Genomic DNA, 6,354 nt, shown 5'->3' with positions numbered 1-6,354 from the left:
GGAAGGAGTTCCGGCGACGTGAGCATGCGCAGTTTGTTGCCTCCTCTCCCTCCCCCCCTCGGAGGCGCCTAAATGGTTGTCTAGGGGACGGGTCCTAACTTTCTGCTATCCTAAAACCCTGTTTTAGGGTTTGCAACCTAAACTGCGATCTGAAGAGACCTTCGGCTCCTCGAAGTGGCTGCGGAGTAGCTGTTTTCGAGGTGGCCCGTGGCTATGTATTTTCCTTTGCCGCACGGGGCGAGGAGTGCACCGATGCTGTTCGCTTTGGGTGTTTTCTCGATGTGCTCCTGGGCAATCCTGCTCTCTGAGCCTTTGTCATCCAGGAGATATTGCAAAACTTGGATTCCACATTTCCGTGTCCCATTTTTTTTAACAACAAAAAAAGGAAATCTATCTAACTGAAGTTAACATATCCCCTTTGTGCATCCCCCCCACACACACACACCCCAATCATTCATTTTGGAAAAGTGATGTTCTGCTGTGCCATCGACAATAAATTCTATCGTGTAGAATTGAAACATGAGAGTTGCAAGGACAAGGGGGGTTATGTAGAATACTTGAGCAATTTTTACTCTCTTTTACTCTTGTTTTCAGCGCCTATCTCGAAGTCTGTTGAAAACGTTTTTACTGTGTGGTCCGGGAGGTGACACAGTGGTAAAGCTTTGGACTCTCAACCATGAGGTCCTGAGTTCAGTCCCCAGCAGCACATGGGCCAGAGTGATGTCTGGTTCTTTTGCTTTCCTATCTTTCTCATAAATAAGTTTTTACTTCTTGTATTCTTATCTTTGAAAGAAAAAAAAAAGTTCTTCACTGGTGCTTCATTACCTGTAGAATACATTTCAACTACATTTTGACATTCAAGTTCCTTCACCGACTTGATCTTTAGGGCTATACGTGTGTTTGTTTAGGGTAAGTTATTAGATTTCACAAATATTTGGCCCTAGCTACAGCCACTGTCTTGGGATGTTGTTTGACATATTTTTCATTTCTCTACTCATCTTAATTCCTGCATGCTTTTCATCTGCTTACTTACTATTCCTCTCCAAGTTTTTCAAAATCCCCAGTCTTAATGGAATGTGACCTTTACTTAACCAACTCAGAGGTGACTCATCTGGAGCCCGTGTAACTGTTTTTATTAGCATTAATGGGTACCAATGACTTAAACCTCCATCCTCTTTTAACTTCTGTTTCCTCCAGATACGATCCCTACCTCCAGGTACTGAATTAAAAAAAAAAAAAAAAATCTCAGGAGTCGGGCTGTAAAACAATTGGTCAAGTGCACGTGGTACAAAGCACAAGGATGGGCTTAGGGATCCCGGTTGGAGCCTGTGGCTCCCCACTTGCCCGCGAGCCTTTTCACAAGTGCTGAATCAGGTCTGGAGGTGTCTTTCTTTCTCTCCCCCTCTCTGTCTTCCCCTCCTCTCTCCATTTTTCTCTGTCCTGTACAACAACGACGACAGCAAGAACAACAGTAATAACTACAACAATAAAACAACAAGGGCAACAAAAGGGAATAAATAAATAAATAAGGGAGTCTGGCAGTAGCTCAGTGGGTTAAGTGCACGTGGCACAAATCGCAGGGACCACGGTAAGGATCCCGGTTTGAGCCCCTGGCCCCCCACCTACAGGGGAGTCCCTTCACAAGCGGTGAAGCAGGTCAGCAGGTGTCTATCTTTCTCTTCCCCTCTCTGTCTTCCCCATTCCTCTCTATTTCTCTCTGTTCTATCCAACAATGACAACAACAATAAAAAAAACAAGGGCAACAAAAGGAAAAATAAATATAATAAAAAAAATTTGGGGATTTGACTTCCGGAGGCGGAGCTACAAGCAGCAGATCGCTTTCTCTCCTCTCCTCTCCTCTCCTCTCCTCTCCTCTCCCGGATCAACTAGGAATACCAAAGGAGACCACCCCAGACTGAAACAAGACAGGACTAGAATGACCACAGGAACCCAGTAAATCACTGGTGAGTACAAACACGTGTGGCTGGTGACAGAGAGGAGAGAGGGGCCTAAGGAGAGATTAAGTGACTGCTAACAGTTCAGCAGTTTATCAGTTGAGATATCACCTCCAGTCTGCTCCACCAACAAAGGGACAGCTGAAGGGAGGAGAGGACTACCCAGAGACTCACCAAGTGCAACTCTGAGTCTCCATTGCTACTACCCTCAGAATCTGGAGCAGCGACAGGAAGGGACACCAGCGGACAGAGATATAACCAGGAAACTCAGAAGACCTATACCTCGGTGGCATAGCTGAGGGGCTGTGAAAGTCTCTTTGCATAACCACTGGATTATCTCTGCCACACCCTGCTTTATCTCTTGGTCAAGAGTCAGTGATTAAGCTAAGAAGCCTATTGATAGTTTAAAAGCCCTCAGGCTCCCATAGCCTACAGGGAAGAAAAAAAAAGAGGCTTTTAAATCACTGAGCTCCAACTCAGGGATTGAAAAAACTGTTAACTTCCACCACTGTGAACCCTTTAATTAACTTACTTAGACACAAGTCAATCCAGGCAATAGTAATCAATAATTTGAAAAGTACTGATAAAAGGAACTCATAACATAATATATAAAATGGTTAAAACAACAAGAAAAAATATTGGAGAATCGAACCAGGACAAGAGTCCAGTTAAAAGTCCTCCAGAGGGTGAAGCAAAAAATAACGAGTTCAACATCCAAACATTAGCTAAGGAAATAATAACAGGAGTGAGTAAAGAATTTGAAAAATTGTAATCAGAAATACAGGAACAACAAATGAGAATATGGAAGAAAATACTAATTATCTCATGGTTATTAGAGAACTGAAAGCTGAAATCGCTGAGCTAAGAATGCAACTAGTTGAACAAGCTAAAACAGTATCAGAGCAGGGCAACAAAATAGATGAACTCCAGAAAACAGTAGAGAGCAGAGAGAGAGGGGAGAGAGAATAGAATAAATGAGGCTGAAGACAGAATTACCAAGATTGTGGATGAATTAAAGACAACTAAAAAAGAAGTAAGAGATCTCAAAAAGAGATTAAGAGATACGGAAAACAACAACAGAGACCTATGGGATGGTTTCAAAAGAAATAATATACGCATTATTGGCTTACCAGAGGAAGAAAGAAAGGGAGGAGAAGAAAGCATTCTTCAGGACATAATAGCTGAGAACTTTTCTACTCTAGACAACATCAAAGACATAAAGGTTCAAGAAGCCCAGAGGGTCTCAAACAGAATTAACCCAGACTTAAAGACACCAAGACACATCATATTTAGAATGGAAAGGAATAAGGATAAAGAAAGGATCCTGAAGGCTGCAAGAGAAAAACAAAGAGTCACCTACAGAGGAAAATCCATAGGATTAGCAGCAGACTTCTCCAAACAAACAGTACAGGCCCGAAGAGAATGGCAAGAGATCTATCGAGTGCTCAATGAGAAAAGCTTTCGACCAAGACTACTGTATCCTGCTAGACTGTCATTCAGACTAGATGGAGGCGTAAAAACCTTTTCAGACAAGCAGCAGTTTAAAGAATCAACTATCACCAAGCCTGTCCTTAAGGAAGTTCTGAAAGGTGTCCTATAGACAGACAGACCACCATAAATAGGCCACATATCAGAACACTGCAAAACTCTACAAGAATGGCGTTAAAATATCTTCAATCTTTGATATCAATAAATGTCAATGGCCTGAATTCACCTATTAAAAGGCACAGAGTAGGAAGATGGATCAGAAAACACAACCCAACAATATGCTATCTACAGGAAACCCACCTAACTCAACAAGACAAACACAGACTCAAAGTCAAAGGATGGAAAACTATCATACAGGCCAATGACCTGCAAAAAGGGGCAGGAACAGCTATTCTCATATCTGACATGATAGACTTTAAAATAAATAAAATTAAAAAAATAGGGATGAACACTACTTAATGATCAGTGGACCACTCAATCAAAAGGACTTAACAATTATTAACATCTATGCACCCAATGAGAAGCCATCAAAATACATCAAATGTCTACTGAAAGAGCTACAGCAATATATTAACAGCAACACAGTCATAGTAGGGGACTTCAGCACTGCACTCTCTCAACTTGGCAGATCATCCAAGCAGAAAATCAATAAAGACATGAGGGAGCTAAATGAGGAAGTAAGCTAGAACTATTGGACATTTTCAGAGTCATTCATCCCAAGAAACTGGAATACACATTTTACTCAAGTCCACATGGGTCATTCTCAAGGATAGACCATATGTTAGGCCACAAAGACAGCACCAGCCAATTCAAGAACATTGAAATCATCCCAAGCATCTTCTCAGACCACAGTGGAATTAAACTAACACTTAACAATCAACAAAAGATTAGTAATAGTCCCAAAATGTGGAAGCTCAATAGTACACTTCTTAACAACCTCTGGGTCAAAGAGGAAATAAAGGAAGAAATCAAAATGTTTCGAGAGTTCAATGAAAATAAAGACACAAGCTATCAAAATATTTGGGACACAACTAAGGCAGTAATTGTGAGGGGAAGTCATAGCCATGCAAGCACACATTAAGAAGCAAGAAAAAGCACAAATAAACAGCCTGATTGCACACCTTAAAGACCTAGAAGAAGAAGAACAAAGAAACCCTAAAGCAAACAGAAGGACAGAAATCACTAAAGTTAGGGCAGAAATAAATAACATTAAAAATAAGAAAACCATACAAAAGATCAATGAAAGTAAATGTTGGTACTTTGAATGAGTGGACAAAATCAACAAACCTTTAGCCAGACTCACAAAACAAAAAAGGGAGAAGACCCAAATAAATCGGATCATAAATGAAAGAGGAGCTATCACAACAGACACCTCAGAAATTCAACATATCATGCGAGGCTTCTATGAACAACTATATGCCACCAAGCTAGAGAACCTGGAAGAAATGGACAATTTCCTAGATACCTATGAACTTCCAAAATTAAGTAAAGAGGAACTAGGTAACATGAATGGGTCCATCACAGGTAATGAAATTGAAACAGTTATTAAAAACCTTCCCAAGAATAAAAGTCCTGGGCCAGATGGTTTTACAAATGAATTCTACAAAACCTTCAAAGAAGAACTAATACCTCTACTTTTAAAAGTCTTCCATAAGATTGAAGACACTGAAATACTCCCTTCCAGCTTTCATGAAGCCAACATCACTCAGCAGAGTACATACTTTACCATGTGCAAGGACCTGAATTTTCCCCCCAATTTTATTGGGACATTAATGGCATACAGTGGAGCTGTTAACACATGGGAACAGTTTCTCATCCCCCAGTGAGAGTTCCTCACACAACACTCTCACCCACTGTTTAGGTCCTTTGACACCATCATAGGCCCCCAAGGTTCTTTCCCCTTCTTTCCCTAGAGTCCTTTACTTTGGTGTAATACACCACACCCAGTCCAAGTTTTACTTTGTGTTTTCCATGTCTGAAGGACCTGAACAGACTTTATAGTTGGCAGTCACAACCATTATAAACAAAACCAAAACAAAAATCCCCTATTTTTAGTCTGTATATGTTAGCTGCTTTCTTATTTGTGTTTATCTGATGGAAGGTAATTTTTCTTTTTTTTTTTTTTCCTTTTTTTTTCATTTATTGGATAGGGACAGCTGGAAATTGAGAAAGAATGGGATGATAGGAAGGGAGAGAGACAGAGAAACACCTGCAGTCCTGCTTCACCACTCACAAAGCTTTCCCCTTTGCAGGTGGGGACCAGGGGCTCGAACCCGGGTCTTTGTGCACTGTAACATGTGCACTCAACCAGGTGCGCCACCACCCGGTCCCTATAGAAGGTATTTTTAAGTACATGTTGGAAAATTGGCCATTTGAAAGTTTACCTTTTTTCCTGTTGTTATTAAGATGGAAGAATTGGAAGAGAAACTTAATAATTCACTTCACCAGAAGCAAGTATTGGCATTGAGATTAGACAACCAGTTGGCTTTTCAACAGAAGGATGCAAGGTAAGAAAATCTTAACAAAAGAGAAAACCAGTTAGGGGGCCAGGTGATGGTGCACCTGGTTGAACACACACATTACCATGCGAAAGGATGCATATTTAAGCCCCTGGTTCCTATCTGCAGGAGGGAAGATTCATAAGAAATGAAGCAGGGTAGTAGGTCTCTCTCTCTCTCTCTCTTTCTCAGCCTCCCTCCATTCCCCATCCCTGTTTCATTTTTTTTCCCTGTCCAAGCAAGTAAATAGGAGAAAAATTTTTAAAAAAGGATAAAATGGCTAGTACTGTTGAACCAAGAATTGAACACTAGCAATTCTCAGGCATCACTGGTGACTTAGGAGGAGATGAAAACCTTTTTTTTTTTAATTATATTTATTTATCAGACAGAGAGAACCAGAAATCGAGAGGGGA

This window comes from Erinaceus europaeus, chromosome 5, assembly GCF_950295315.1.
Source record: "Erinaceus europaeus chromosome 5, mEriEur2.1, whole genome shotgun sequence".
Taxonomy (NCBI): Eukaryota; Metazoa; Chordata; class Mammalia; order Eulipotyphla; family Erinaceidae; genus Erinaceus; species Erinaceus europaeus.
The sequence above is the reverse complement of the archived record's forward strand: the minus strand, read 5'-3'. Positions refer to the sequence as shown.